This window comes from Heterocephalus glaber, unplaced genomic scaffold (assembly GCF_053883595.1).
Source record: "Heterocephalus glaber isolate CG9 unplaced genomic scaffold, H.glaber_assembly_v1.0 deba00001428, whole genome shotgun sequence".
NCBI lineage: Eukaryota > Metazoa > Chordata > Mammalia > Rodentia > Bathyergidae > Heterocephalus > Heterocephalus glaber.
The window spans coordinates 31,017,666-31,033,841 of record NW_028258293.1 but is presented as its reverse complement, the minus strand read 5'-3'; positions in this window follow the sequence as shown (position 1 = coordinate 31,033,841).

Below are 16,176 nucleotides of genomic sequence, written 5' to 3'. Positions count from 1 at the left end.
GTCTGGAGGACAGAGGCTCAAGGCCATCACCACCTTGGCCCTTGGCCCTCAGCCTCCATCGTGGCCATGCACAGCCCTGCTTCCCAGCCCAACACTGAGAGACTGGTGACTTTTCTTCGTTGCCTGCCTTCTGCAGCTACACATCCCCTCCCTTTCTCATGGTCACCCCTCTCAGCCCCTTCTCAGGGGGCTAAAGTCTTACCCATCTTAAAAACAGCAAAAAGACCTTTACCCCCCTTCCCAGTCCTGCTCTTCACGAGCAAACTTCCCCTCCGCTCCCAAGCTGCCCTTGCTAAGGTCTCTGCTGTCTCCTTTTCCAAACTCATCGGGCTTTTCAGACCTCATCTCCTTGACCCCTGAGCAGCAGGACTCCTTGCCTGTGACCTCACCTATGAAGTTGTCTCCTCCCTCCCAAGCCACTCCTTTTCTGACCCCTCTACATCTTCATCTTTCTTGATCCATTTCTAAATCATGACCTCCAGGACTTGGTCCTAGCTGTAGCCACCCCACTGCTCCAACTACGAGGCGCATATGTCTCCACCCTCACCTGTTGTGAGGATCCAATCCTGTACCCTGAAGGCTAAAGGCTCCAGAGAATTCAAGAATTTAAGTTGCACATCCAGATGGAGCTTGGAAAAAAGATTACTGGTTCCAGGATGGGAGTTGGAGAGATGGGCCTGGCACGTTGGGAAGGGGCAGGAGCCACCTCCTCGGGGTAGGGGAGGGTTGGGACAGTATGAGCACTGGGAGGCAGAGGCAAGGGCCTGGCAGGGTCTGGAGGCCAGAGAGTGATCCCCTTGATTCTCCCGTCTCCCATTCTGCAGCCCCCAGGAGCTTGTCCTCTAGCGCCCCAGCTCCCCTTTTCAGCAGGCTGACCCCTAGTCACCACCTCTGCAGAAGCCAGCCTTCTTCCCCAACCTCCTTCTCCCTAACGTCCAGTTCAGTGATCCTCCTACTCCCCCCACTGTCCCCAAGTGTCCTGAGTCCCTCCCCTCAGGCCCAGCTGCCACTTGGGCCCTGGTGCCACAGCCTTGCCTTCTGGAGATTTCTTCAGCCAGCTTCTCTAGCCTGTAACTCTCCCCTTCCAGTTCCTACTCCCAGCTCCCATTTTCCAAAGAAACATTTTAAAACACCTATTTCCTGGGTTTGTGCTGAGGGGATGAGAAGGGGTTATCTCAACCTGTGGCACATAGTAGGTGCTCAGTGAAGGCCTAGAGGTAGCACAAGCTGACTCCCAGGGCCAGCTGGGAGCCCACTAGGCCCCTGACCCCTTTTCCTGGCAAACAGGAGAGTTTGCTCACCTGGCCAAGACCCCCCACTGAGACAGAAATTCCTGTTTTCAGCCAAACGTGGACACAGCTGCCAAGTAGGTCATCAGCGCATCCGGCTTCCAGGCTTTCAGCAAGTTCAGGGATGGGGAAACTCTTGTGTACCCCATGTCGCAGACCACCCTGAGGTGCTATCACTCAGCTCCTTCGTTCAGTGAGCTCTGCTGGCCTCCCATTAAGCCAGGCCCCATGCCCCACATCCACCAGAACCTAGGATCAGCCCCCTTCTGGCAGCTCACAGGTCCCTGCTGCCCTCCAGCCCCATTTCTCTCTGCCTCTCCCACACGGTGCTCAGAGGGACAATTACTAAACTTGTCGGAGGGGCCTCCTGTGCTGAGCATTTGTGTACTTTGTCCGGTTAATTCTGACAAACCTAGAAGAGATCAACTCACTTTAGAGAAGCTGAGAGTCCAGAGCTGAGATTTGAACTCAGGCACCTCCCTCTCCCTTAGGTGGCACTGCCTCCTGACCTCCCCGTACCAGGCTCTCCCCGACCCTCCACAGAGGGCAGAACGTCTCACCCACCTGCTGACTCTTTCTCCCACCCTTGCTCCCTTGCTTGGATGGATCACCTCCTCAGGGAGACTGCCCACACTTCCCTCCCCGAGCCACCCAAGCCCCGGGCTGCCCTAGCCACTGTACTGGGGTGTCTGCTCAGTCCACAGCAAGCCAAGAGCTCCAGGAGGGAAGTCCAACCGGACCCCCGTGTGTGAGCCAGCCCAGGCAGGGAGCTCAGATAAGATTTCCTGAATAAATGGCCCCTACCCTCCAGGACTTAATAAACCCTGGGATTAAGACCAGACCGCAGACAGACCCAGGAGACATAGAGAGAACACAGAGGGGCTTGCAGGGTGTGGGCTGCCTGGGGGACTCGGCAGCCAGTGGGGAAGCAAAAAGAGAAAACTCTCTGGCCACCCCCCATTCTCCTAGGGCCTCCAGAATCCTGTCTTAACTTCATCCTTCCCCTCCTTCTGGCCTCCCTTCCCTCTTCTCAACTTTCCCTCCCTGGTCATCTCCCGCACCCCCACCCTGTATCCCACTGGAAACAGTTGTTGCTGAGAACAGGGAGGGATGGAGGGGAGGGATGAGGGCCCGAGCTGTTTATAGGAACTGGAGCAGCTCCATCCATCAGCTCTGTTTGGAGCTTGAGACCAAGCATAATAAATACCTTGGCTCCACCCCAGCTGTGCTTTCCCTGAACTTGGCCATCCAAACTCCAAATCTCTCTGGCCTGCTGGTTCCCAGGACCCAGCTCCTACCCCACTCACCTACCCTCACCTCCCACCAGGCTGCTCTGGAACTAGCTCTGTCTCTGTACCAGACAATCAGCACCAAGTCTGGACTCTGCCACTTTGTCCTGGGATCAAAGGTAATTTATCCCCCTCATTTCTGCTCCCTTTTCCCTATCTGTAAAATGGGTTAATAACTACTGCCCTACCCCCCTGACTCAAGGCACTGTTCACTGTCAGGCCAGACAGCTTGAGGGTCAGTGTGCTGTCGGCTTCTGGGCCCTCAGGATACAGGGAAGAGTAGCTAAAGCCTCTGCCTGGACAGTGGAGAGAGGGGCCACTCCTCAGCACAAGCTAGGAAGTGGTCACCCAAGAGGGTGGTCCAGATTGTGTGCTTGGGAAGTTTGTTTGCAGCCAGGAGCAGCCCTTGCAGCTGGAGGAGTGAGAGAGACTTCGAGGACATCTGGGCTGCCTATAGAAGGGAGGGATTTCAGCACAGGGAGAGATCCAGGCAGAGCGGGCATCTGAACAAAGCCAGGCAATGGGAGATCCTGGGAATCATGGGGAATAGAAAGGAGTCTGTGCACCTTTGTGCTCCCCTATCCTTTGCATCTTTTGCCCAGATCCTCCAGCCTCCTGGAATGTTCCCTCCTTGCCTGGAGTGCCTCCAACTCACTCAGTGGATGCCTTCCCAGAATTCTGTCATCACGTCCCCATTTCCCCCTGAAAAAGCCACCTAGAAAGTGGAAGACTCAGACCAAGAAAAGCCATTGACCAATATCACATGTTTCTGGAATGAATAAGGGAATAAATGAATAAAGGGATGAATGAAAGAGTGAGTCAAGGAAAAATAGAACATTAATGAGTAAATTACTGAAAGCACCCAACGCATCCTGAGTCCTGCTATGGGCCTCACTGGCTGCTGTACACACAAAGTCTCTCCCCTGAGGCACTTGCAGAGTATTAAGGAAATATACATTAAACACTCAAGCACACACACACAAATAAAACAATGCCAAATTGAGATGAGTGCTACAACCAGAAGTACCAGGGAGAGGATTGAAATGGGGCGGGACTATGAGGAGTCCTCTCTGAAGAGGTGATGTCTAGGCTGAGTTTGAGGAGGATGTAAATTAGACAGCACATGAATCAGTATTCCCATAGCCTCTTTCCATCAGCTTGCCAAAACGCCTAAGAAGAGCAGTGACTGGATTCTGGGGCCCTCAGTACCTGCTCCCCATTCAGGAGTCATGGAGAGAGCCATGAAAAGCCACATGCAGTGCAGGGCAAAGTATGGCCAAGGGCGTGAGGGTCAAGCACAGGGGAGTGGGGCTGGCTAGGTTGCAGGGCAAGAAAGCCCAATTCCAAGGGCCCCTGCCTTTGGTTTTGTTTTTTAAATTTTTTACTTTTTAGCTTTTTGGTGAAGGCTGGATTAGACTCGTTCCTCTCTTTCTACACCACCAGAGTCACCTTGCACTCCAACTGCTTTCCTCCCAGATCACCCTTACTAACAGATTCATATCTAACCCTGCATATGCTTTCCTCAGTGTCAAGTATACATATGCATGTACACTATTAGGGAATTTTGATCACTGTCTTATAAAATTAGGATTGTATTCTGTATGCTTTCCTATATTTTGCTTTTTTAAATTTAACAATACTCCAGAGATACCCTCAAATAAACAGTTCAGTTCTGTTTCATTTTTGATGGTACATTACATTTTATAGAGTTAATATTCGGCCATTTATTCAGTTGATTTATTCAGCCCTTTGCCTATTGATGGCTTTGTTACCTTTTCTTGCAACTCTGAACATGCTGCAAAAAAATTTTTCAGATGCCTATTCTCTCTGGGGATGTGTCTCTGTGAGATAAATACATAAAAATGAAATTCTAGATCAATGGTGTGTGTGTGTATATATATAATATGTATATAGACATGATATATATGTGTGTGATATGATATATAGTTTTAATAAAACTTGCTTTTCAAAAAAACATAATGTTTCAAAATGTACAAAAGAAAGTTCTTTTCTTGTGCCTATCTGCTAGAAATGCAAGTTTGAAATCTGAGTATGAAGTGGTCTCTCATTGTTATTTCTCCGCTGTTGGGTCTGAACAGCTTTTTATTTATTCATTGGCCTTTTGGATTAACTCTTCCATGAATTGTCCATGTTTGTCCTTCACCCATTTTCCTATGGAGTTAACTTTTCCATGTCAATTTGTAAAACTGTTGTATGTTGTAGATAATAAACATTGTCTAGCATTTCATGACAAATGCTTTCCAAGTCTTTCATTTGTTTATTGGCTCTGTTTATGTATCTTTTGATCAATAACATCAGGGTCTCACTTTTCCCTTAAAGCTTCTTAAGCAAGTTTTACTCAGATTGCTCATAATAGTCTCCTTAAACATTCTTGTAAGATTTTTGCTATTTTCTTTTTTTATATTCAAATTTTTAATTTAAAAATCTACTTTTGATTATGAAAGTGGATAATTATCAAATTGTACTTGCTTCAAATGAATAGCAATTGTGCAGCATCATTTATAAATAATTAAAAGGTCACTCTATTTAATATCAAATTCTGATATATATTTACAATCTAATTCTGAAATTCCTATTCTGTTTCATTGATCTGTTTCTTTATTCCTACATCAATGCTTAACTTTTGGTTTTAGAGTTTGTTCTGATACATGCAAGGCAAATCCTCTTGCACTGTTATTATTTTCCATACCTTTTTGGCTAGTCTTAAGGACTGTTCTTCCATATAAACATCAAAATTACTGCCTTCTGGAAAGAAGGGAATGGAATTAATATGAGAAAATGAAAAAATGGAAACAAAGCCTTTGTAAGTAGGGAGGGATGGAGGGGTTGAAGGGAGGGCAGGGGAAGGGGGAAAAAATAAGAACCAAGAGAGTATGTAAAGGTGCATATCTCCAACAATGAATGTCATTATATCGTACACCTAAAATGTATCAATAAAAGGATATGCAAAAAAAAGATAAAATCTTTAGGGAACCTGGCATATGAATAAAAAGAATGCATTAATATAAAAAAATTACTACCTTCTGTTTGGAATTAATTTGGAGAGATTTGACATTTCTATGATATTAAGTCTTTTCATCCAAGAGAATAGTATATCTTTCCACTTGTTCAGATCTTGTGTTTTATCTTTCCACAACTTTACATAGCTTTCTTCATAAGGGCTCTGTCTTATTTTTAAATTTATTTGTGAATATTTACAAATCTTTATCAATATTGTAAATGGAGTTATTTCTATTTCCATGTATTTATTTTCAAAAATGAGAAAAGCAATTGATTTTTGTATATTTATCTTGTGCCCAATGTTTCTTAATCTTAATTAAGAAATATGAACATTTCTTAATTCAAATAGTTTTTTTCTTTTTTTGTATTTATTTTTGTCTCCTTTTATTTCTTTGCTGGAGGCCCATGGGTTTTCTGGGTGTGCCATCATTTGGTTTTCTTATTAAAGACACACTGACACTCTCATCACAGCATCACCTGCCTCCAGTCCTGTCTTTCCTCAACTAGCCTGCAAGCCAGGTTTCAGGGACTCCCAGAGCCCACCACAGAGCTCTTCCTTCCATCTTCCCCCTTCCAAGCTTCCAATTCCCTATCTCTCTCATTCATAGGAGCAGAGTTGAGAGCTCAGAGTCCTTGCTGCTTTGTCCCATAGAATGCACATGTTCCACCCTAACTGGAATTCCATTCCCCTCCTAGATCAAAGGCTAAGCCTTCAGACATGCTTTATTTGGCTCATACAGCAGATTATAAAAATTTGGATTAGTTTTCAACATTTAAAACTTAGAAAAGCTGGGCTGGCGATTTAGCTCAGTGGTTCTGCCACCTGCCTCACAAGCGCAGGTCCCGAGTTTGATACTTGGTACCAAAAAAAAAAATTAGAAAAGCTGTTTTATATGGGAACATATTAAACTCTGGATTCCTGATTTTTCTTAAAACCCTGGAAAATTCAAGAACCTGGGTCCTCAGTCTATAGGGGAATGAGTGTCCTGAGCTGTGAAGTGCCATCTCCTACCTAGAAGGTGAGTTGCTCAAGGGAAAGTTTGGCCTGTCCCCTCCCTCCCCCCAGCACCTGACACAGGACCTGGCTCAGGAAAGGGTACAGGAAAATTTAATTCCTTTCCTTCAGTATCATGCACAAGTTGTAAAGGAATATGAACCCTGAACTTTATCGTCTCAGGGTCCACTTGGTAGTTTGGTGAAGCCTATAGGTTTTTTCCTCAAAATAAATTCATAAAATAAAAAATAACCTGATTACAAAGGAACCCAATTATATTGGATGCAGTTATCAAAATGTTTTTTAAAATTACAAAGTAAGATCTAGTGGCAGGTCTAATTTCTGATGAAAATGAATGATATTTTGAGATATCTGCAGCAATTATAACAAGATCGAAAATGATTTCTGTTGGGGACAGAACTGTTAAAGTCACTGCTGCTACTAACACTCCAGGGATTCCTGGCCTATATTCAAGATGAATAGAACAATTACATCTTAATGAGAAGCTTATGATGAAAGTAAAGGCGTGATTTTTTTTTCTCAACCAAGTTCATAAACCACAAGAATCCTAACTATCCTTAGGTCCCATGGATCTCAGATCAAACCTGCATTTCAGAGGAAGGTGTTAACAGCAGCAACAAATAAGCACAATCACAAAGAGGCATAGTCCAGTTGAAACCACCAAGTCCTAGGTGTTCTCTTTTCAGGGCAGGTTCTTCAGCAATGTGTGCTAAGAATCTTAAAAATGTGTATCTGCTTTAATCCAGCAACTCTTTTTGAGGAATTTATCCTAAGGAAATAAAGATGTGGCAAAAAATGTGTGAAAATGTTGATCACAGCCAAGGAGCACATCCAGTTTTTATGGAGCCTGAAGTTTATATAATTTAGAGATCCCTTTAACACAAAGAATACAAAATTATGACTGTAAAATTTCTAGATCTTTCCTAGGCATCTGAAAAAGGTTTTATGTAAATTAAGTGACTTCATGAGTGTAATCCCAAACACTGCAATATTAGTAATCATCTATAATCAGAAACAACCTAAAGCAGCCAACAAGTAGAAATTGATATGTTATAAAATATCTATACAAGAGAAAAAGCAGTCATTTAAAATGACATGAATGTAGTCTATTAGTTGGCATGGAAAGTTGCTCAAAACCTAGTACAAAATGAGAAAAGCAGGTCATAAAATATGTGCAGTGCTATCCCAGTTGTTAAAATAGCATGTTAGTTACATGTTATAGAATGTTAAATGGGAGTTCTTTGTGTCTCAGAATTGCACCTGTACCCAGGACCTCAAAATCAGCACCAGACACAATCCAGTAGGGCATAGGGAGCATGGGGCACTTTTACCCCATCCCTCAAAGCAGGCCCTGCCCTGGGAGGGAGGCCGAGGCTGTGAGGAGAGTCGTGTCAGTGCTGTGCTTCACTTATGCCATGAAAGCCAAACAACAGGGCCTTCCTTGGAGGCTGGAGGACACTTGTAACCTGGAAAAGTCTAAAGATGGCAGGCCAATGGGAGCAGCTCCCAAGGGCAGCATGAGGAGTGGGGGTAGCAATGAGAGTGGCCTGTGTTTTCAGAGGTTGGCAACGAAGGAGAGCAGTGTTTCCTGTGGGACAACCGGACAGAAGGCAAGGCGCTTGATGTGAGAGAGCCCTCCCCAAGAAGTGTGCCCCCTGGGGCAAGAGGACCCCTTACAGAAAGAACCCTCAGCAGAAGTGGCAGGGTGGGCACAGGGTGGGTCTACCAAGGACCCACCTATGCTGCTCAAGCCTAGGAAACATTTGTAGGAGACCCACAAAGATACTCTATGCCACCCAAACATGTTTGTCCCTTGAGAGCAGAGCCAGAATTTGAGCATTTGCCACCCAGAAGGTCTAAATCCATTTTATGATGACTCTATTCAGAGTAGACTTTGCACTTGCCTTCATCCCTCTCAACTCCCATTCAACCCTAGTTTTGAGTGGACCCAGAATAAGAGAAGGTGTGCAGTAGGTCCAGACTGCTTTGCAGGCTGCTCTGACACTGTGGCCATATGATACAGAAGATCCAGTGGTACTTATGTCAATGGCAGATAAAACTGCTGTTTGGAGCCTCTGGCAGGCCCCATAAAGGAATCACAGAGGAGGACCTTAGGATTTTAGAGCAAGGCTTTGCCATCCTCTTTGGACAACTACTCTCCCTTTGAAAAACAGCTCCTGAGCCTCATTAGAAATTGAACACTTGGCCGTGGGACACTAGACTACCATGTGACTTGTGTCGCCCATCATAAACTGGGTATTCTCTGACTCACCAAGTCATATAGTTGTTCATGAACAGCAGCAACCCATCATTAAATGGAAGTGGTATACATGTGATCAGGCCTCAGCAGGTCCAGAAGGCCAGGTAAGTTACATGAAGAAGTGGCCCAAATGTTCATGCTTCCTATTCTTGCTATACTGCCTTCTGTCTCCCAGCAGGAGCCTATAGCCTCAAAGGCCATGTTGCATTATCAGTTGACAGAGGAAGAGAAGACTAGGGCATGATTCTGCATATCAGGCAGGCAACACTCAAAAGTGGACAGCTGCAATACTATAACCCCTTTCCAGGACATCCTTGAAGGACAGTGATGAAGGGAAATCTTCAGTTAGCAGAACTTTGGGCAGTCTACATGGTTGTACATTTTACTTCGAAGAAAAAGTGGCCAGATGTGCAACTATATACTGATTTGTAGGCTGTTACCAATGTTCTGGACAGATGGTCAGGGACTTGGAAGGAACAGGACTAGAAAATTGATAATAAAGATATTTGGAAAAGAGGTATGTGGGTAGACCTCTCCATATGGAGAATGAAGGTGAGGATCACCCCACCAGATAAAGAACCAAGATCATCCGAGATGCTTGCTGAAGCTAAGGGAATATAGAATGCGTAGTAGAAGTTATAAATACCAGCTACATTCTTATGACCAGTTACAGAAATGAGGATTGTAATTGTCAAGGATATTTCTTTCCTATTGTATTAATATGCTTGTGCATATATACATATATATTAAATGGTTATCTTTGTTTTCATTCTTTGTAACATAACATTGATTGATTTAATATCAGTTCTTAAGTATTACTGAATTTATATTAGAATGTTTAAGTTATGGAATGTTAGGAGAAGAGTGAGCATCACCCATAGAAAAACTTTGCCCCTATTCTGGGGAGGGAATTACTGCATTTCTGTTTGTACACAGGATAGTCGTATTATGTTGGATGTAGTTATGAACTTTCTATTGTATTTGGAGATTAAGTATGGTTTAAGATGTGTCTGATTATCAAGTTGACAAGGGGTGGGTTGTGATAGTTAATTGTGATATGTCGACTTGACTTGAATAAGAACCATCTAGCAGATTAGTAAAGCTCTGAGTGTATCTGTGGATGATTCACATGTAGGCCACAAACTAAGGGGGGAAGACCTACCCTGGAGATGGGTGGAACCAGCCAATATGCTTGTATTCTGGATGGAATAAAAACAGAAAAAAGAAGGAAGTCTGCCTTTTTTCTTCAGAGAAGCTCTGCTCTTTGCCGTTACCTTCAGATGTTAGTCTCCAGTTCCTTCAGCCTTCCATGCAGACCCTTCAGCTTTCTGACATGGACTTGCACTGGACTCTGCACGAACTCCAAGCTTTCAAACTTCAACTGGTTCCTCTGCCCCTCTGGCTCACAGATGGCTATTTTGTGTTCTTGCACCTCTGAGCTGACAGATGGCCATTGAAACCCTCCCACCTCCCAACCTGTAAGCCTACCTAGTAAGTACTTTGTATAATCACATATATATTTTATATTAAATCTGTTCCTCTAATATGGATGTGAGACAGATAAACAGAGAGTTAAGCAAGGTTGCAAAGTTTCCTCACTGCAGGTCTCTGGACTGGATATTGCTGAGAGCTGCAGGGGAGAAGAGAAGCTCTAAAACAAATGGGAAACTCCAGTTTGTGTTGCTGAGGTATCATTTATATATAGTAAAATCCATCCTTAATAATGTCAGCTCTATAAGTTGTGACAAACACACACAGTGTGTAACAATACAGTCAGAAGAGAAAACATTCCCATTAATTTAAAAAGCTCTTAGGTGCCCTTTTTTCATCATCACCTTCTCCATCCCCAGCCATGGCAGTCACTGATCCATGTTTTCCTACAGTTTTGCCTCTTCCAGAATGCTATACAAAGGAAAATACCATACAAAGGCCTTTTGGGTCTGGGCTCTTTCATTTAGTTCAGTGCACTTGAGATTCATCTATGGTTTGAAAGCCTCAGAGATTCCCATTACTGAGTAGGAGTCCATACTTTGTCTTTTCATCCACCTGAAGAATAGTTGGCTTGTCTCCAGGTTTGAGCAATTATAAATAATGCTGCTATATTTACATACAAGTTTTTGTCTGAACACAATTTTTTATTTCTCTTGGGTAAACACTTAGGAGTAGGAGTTTGGGTAAGGTGGAAGGTATAAGTTTAACTTTCAAAGATTTTGCTACACTGTGTTCCAAAGTGATTGTTCAATTTTTAATTCTCACCAATGGTATATAAGAGGGTTCTAATTTTTCCACACCCTCACCAACAATTAGTATTATCATCTTTTCTTTAATCCATTTAATGGGATTGTAATAGGAGAGTAAACGTGTTTTTTGGCTTTGTTTTTTGTTTGTTTTGTTTTGTTTTTTTGGTTCTGAGGATTAACATCCCCAGTCCTTTTCTATGTTTTGTTTTGAGACAGTTTCATAAAGTCACTAAATTATCTAGGCTGGGGTCCAGTTTTCCATCCTCTTGCCTCAGCCTCCCACAACCCTGGGATTACAGGCATGTGCCACCACACACAGCTAACTTGTGGGGTTCTTTTTTAAAACAGACTATTTTTTAGAGGAGTTGTAAATTCAGTGAAGTTGATGAACATGTACAGAGTCCATAGACTCCCTTCTCCCACACAGGTCAACCACTATCTACATTTCCCACCACAGTGATACAATCAATTAACCCCCAGTGACACATCACTATCACCCAGTCTATAGAGTACATTCGGGTCTCACTCTTGGTGTTTTACATTCTGTGGATATTAAAAAATGTATATTGGTGAGTGCCCACCATTACAGCATCACATGAAATAGTTTTGCTGCCCCATAATTCCTCTTTGCTTTACCTATTCATCCCTCCCAAACCTCTGGCAATGCCTCATCTTCTTGCTGACTCTATCATTTTGTCTTTCCAAAAATGTCATATAGTTGAAATCATATCATATCTAGTCTCTTCAGATTGGTTCCTCTCAGTAATAGGCATATGTCTCCTCCATGTACTTTCATGGTTTCATCACTCATTTCTTTGTAGTGCTGAATAATATTCCATTGTTTGTATGTAAAACAATTTATCCATTCACTTAATGAAGGACATCTCGGATGCTTCCCAGTTTTTGCCATTATGAATAAAGCTACCATAAACATCTATGTGTAGGTTTTTGTGTGGACATAAGCCTTCAGTTCCTTTGGGAAAATACTAAGGAGTACAGTTACTGGATCAAATGGTGTCTCAGTTACTTTCTCGTTGCTGAGACACAATATCTGACACCCACAAGTTAAAGGAGGAAAAATTTTATTTAACTTACAGTTTTCAGAGGTTTCAGTCTTTAGTCAGCTGGTTCCAAGTCAGGGTGTCATGGCAGAGGAGGATCGCAGAGGAAAAACAGTACATGACACAGCAGGCAAGAGGCAGCAAGCAGTGAGCGTCCCTTTCCCTTCTATTCCCCCCATCCCATTATCCACACCCAGAAAAATTTATTTATCACACACCCTTAATCCATATTCACATCCTAGATCCAGTCATTTCCAAAAAAGCACCATCTATGAGTTCATGAGGCTTTAGGGGGACGTCTAGATATAAGCCATGCAAATGCTAAGAGTATGTTTAATTTTATAAGAAACTGCCGTACTATCTTCACAGTGGCTGTGCCATTTTGCATTCACAGTAGTGTTGATTGAAAACTCCTGTTGCTCCACGTCCTCTCTGGCACTTTGTATTGGCAGTTTTTTACTATTTGACTAGGTGTATAGTGGTATCTCCTTGTGGTTTTAAGTAGCAACTTCCTAATGATATTCGACTTTGAATATTTTTCAATGTCTGTTAAGGTCTTTTGTGCATTTTTTCATTGAATTGTTTGTTTTCTTTTTAATGATTTTCAAGAGTTCTTTATATTTTTTGGGTAATGGTCCCTTATCAGATATGTCTTTTGTAAATATTTTCTTCCAGAAACTTAAGTTTTTTATTTAGATTGGCCTGAACTTTATTTTCTTTTTAAGTTTTGAAACAATTTCAAGCTTGCAGAACAATTCAAGAATAGTACCAAAAACTCTCATGTTTCACATTCACTAATTGTTAACAATTGTTAACATTTTGCTTTGTCACTTGCTATCTCTATATATACAAGTTCTTCCTGAACCATTTGAAAGTAAATTGAGTAAATCATTACCCTAAATATTTTGACATATGTTTCCTAAGAGGGGAAAAAAAGACATTCTTTTACATAACCATGGCACAGTTATCAAATTTAGGAAATTTAGTATTATGATACTATTCATCCTCAGGTAAGATCCAAATTTCACTAAGTGCCTCAATATTGTCCTTTAAAATGATTTCCCTTCTGATCTACTACCCAGTCTAGGGCCCATATTGGTTCTGTGTCTCTTTAGTCTCCTTTAATCCAGAACAGTTCTTCAGTCTTTTATCATATTCTCTAATGTTGACACTTTTGATTAATCTGGGCCAATTACGTTGTAGACAGATTTTCAGTTTACATTTGTCTGATGTTTTCTCTGCCAGGTCTGCCTTTGTGGTGGGAATACTACTTTGTAAGACATAAAAAAACCCAAAATATTTTTCCTACTCCCACACTTCACCACATAATACTTCACCTTTGATCACCAGAATGTGTGGGAATTTCTTCCTACCAATAACCCAGCAGTCACCAGCTGGGTGTCCTCCAATTTGATTTTGACACTATCTGGCAATAGAGTCAGCTCTCACAAGTTGAGGACACAGACCTCAAGACTGGCCCCTCATTTCAGACGTCTGTTCCAAAGCCCAGGATGTCATCTGAGCTTTTGACAAACCCCCATAATTGTAATTCCCATGACTCCCTCTTTAGCTTCTATTAATTTGGTAGAGCAGTTCACAGAACCCAGATACCTTTTACCAGCTTATAAGAAGATACTACAAAGGATACAGATGCAGAGATGCACAGGATGAGGCATAGGAGAAGCTTCCATGCCCTCTCTGGGTGTGCCACGCTTCAGGCCCATATGTCCAGCTATCTGGACTCTTTGAACCCTGTCTTTTTGGTTTTTTATGGTGGTTTCTTAGGTAGGCATGATTAATTACATCATTTGCTATTGGTAACTTACTCAACCTTCTGCCTCTCCCACCTCCCTGGAGGTCAAAGGTGGGGATGGAAGTCCTCACCCTCTAAACCTGCCTTGGTCTTTCCAATGACCAGTGCCCATACTGAAGTGACTTAGGGGCTATCAGACATTATTCAACTCATTAGCATACAAAACATGCTCATCACTACTGAGATTCCAAAGGTTGTGGGAGCTGTGGGCCAGAAGCTAGGGGCAGACCAGATAATATATTTCTTATTATACCACAATATTACACTAAAGAAATGACACTGTGTTCTTCTCAAGAAACCACATCAGGAGGCAAATCATGCCAGCTCTTCTATGTGGTAGCTTTTTTTAAATAACTGAGAATGAGATTCTTCACTGATATTTGATTCCCCCCCCCGAAAAAAAACCGCCATGAGATTTACTTAAGACATTGTCATCTAGGATGCAGAAGAGGAAAGCCAGTGGACTAGGCTTCAAAGACATTATGGTCAGAAAAATAAAATTATTAAATGATTCTACTCCATTGAGCGTAGCTTTCAAAATGCATGGGTGAAGGAAATTAGAATGATGATATTCAACCAAAAAAATTAGAGTGGGAAGAGGATTTCAGGTGATTTTTCTCTTCTTTTACTGATAATGGACTCATACCCCCAAAATATTTAATGTAACTACCCACCACCTCCAAAGCCCATCTTCTCCCTTCACTTTGAACTAGACCTTGGCCTCTGATGCTCCAGGGAAAAGGAGGTGACAGTCAAAGACTAGAGAAAAATCAAATGATGTAGTCTTTTTCTTCTGAATTCTAATACCCTAGGTCATTCTTCTTAAGGGATTATCCAGGGTCACATTTTACTGTAGGTAAGTTTCACTTTATACCCATAAGATCTAATGCCATTACATTTTCAGATTTCTTTTCATAATTAACTTATATAACTCACGAATGATCATAAAAGTTTGACATTTCAAGAGGTTAAAAATCACCTTTTTCCATGAATTGACATTTTGGGTTGTGAGCCAGAAACTTTAGCGGCCTCAGGTGGGACTTTACTCTCTCACCTAAAGTGCTAGCTGTCAGAGAAGAGATGGGGGAACCGTGGTTTATATGTCATTGCTGACATCATGGAAATTCTCCGTGTGGCATCTTCAAGAGGAGGAGGAGCTTAGAGCAGGCCCCTCAGAGGGGAAAATACCTCCAAATCACCCATCAGGCTGGCATTTCTTTCTCTTATATGTCTCATCTTCTCTCCATCCTTATCCCTGTGAAAATTCAAGCCCTCATCATTTCTCACCTGGAATGTGGCTGCAGCCACAGATCTCCTTGGTCTCCCTGTGTTCTATTTTTCATAATAGAATAATCTTCCCAGGATCTTGTCATTGGTATCTCTCCTTTCCATAACTCCCATTATCCATTGCCTACCCAATTAAACACCTTCTCTAACCCTGCTCCCCTGATATCACATTTCCCATCTTCTGTTCCTACCCTCCTTCTTGCCACTATAGCATCTACGTTCCAGCTGGCTGTGGGAGCTTATGATCCCCTCAGCCTGCCCTTTGCAATGCCTCCTCTTGACAGTACTGCTGTCCACATCTGGATGGCCCTGAAAGGGTAGACATCAGAGTCCCTTCTAATAAGAGATCTCCAGGCAGCCTTTCCTGCAGGCCTCCCATGGGCCAGGCTCTGAGGTGAGCCCTGAAAGTATCCAAGACAAATGACCAGGGCTCCACCTCCAGGCCTTCACAGTCTATCAAGGAGTCCAGAACTGTAAATACATAAACAGACCAAAAAGCCTGGACTCAAAGGGGAGGACACAAAAAATTATATTTGCAATAGAAAAATAAGGTGTCCTTTCAGGTGATATGCTACCTTGCTAACTGATATAACACAAATACTGCGGACTAGGGGGCTTAAACAACAAAAAGTGATTGTCTTGTAGTTCAGGAGAGTGGAAGTTCAAGATCAAGGTATCAGCTGGTCCACACTTCCTCTAAGGCACAAGGGAAGGATCTATTCCTGCTTTTTTCTAGTTTCTGATAGCACTTTGGCTTGTGGCAGCATAATTCAATCTTCATGTGGCTTTCCCCTTGAATAGGTGTCCCTATGCCCGATTTCCCCTCTTTAGAAGGACAGCAGCTATACTGGATTCAGGACCCACCCTCCTTCAGTACAGCCTCATCTTAACTAATTATCAT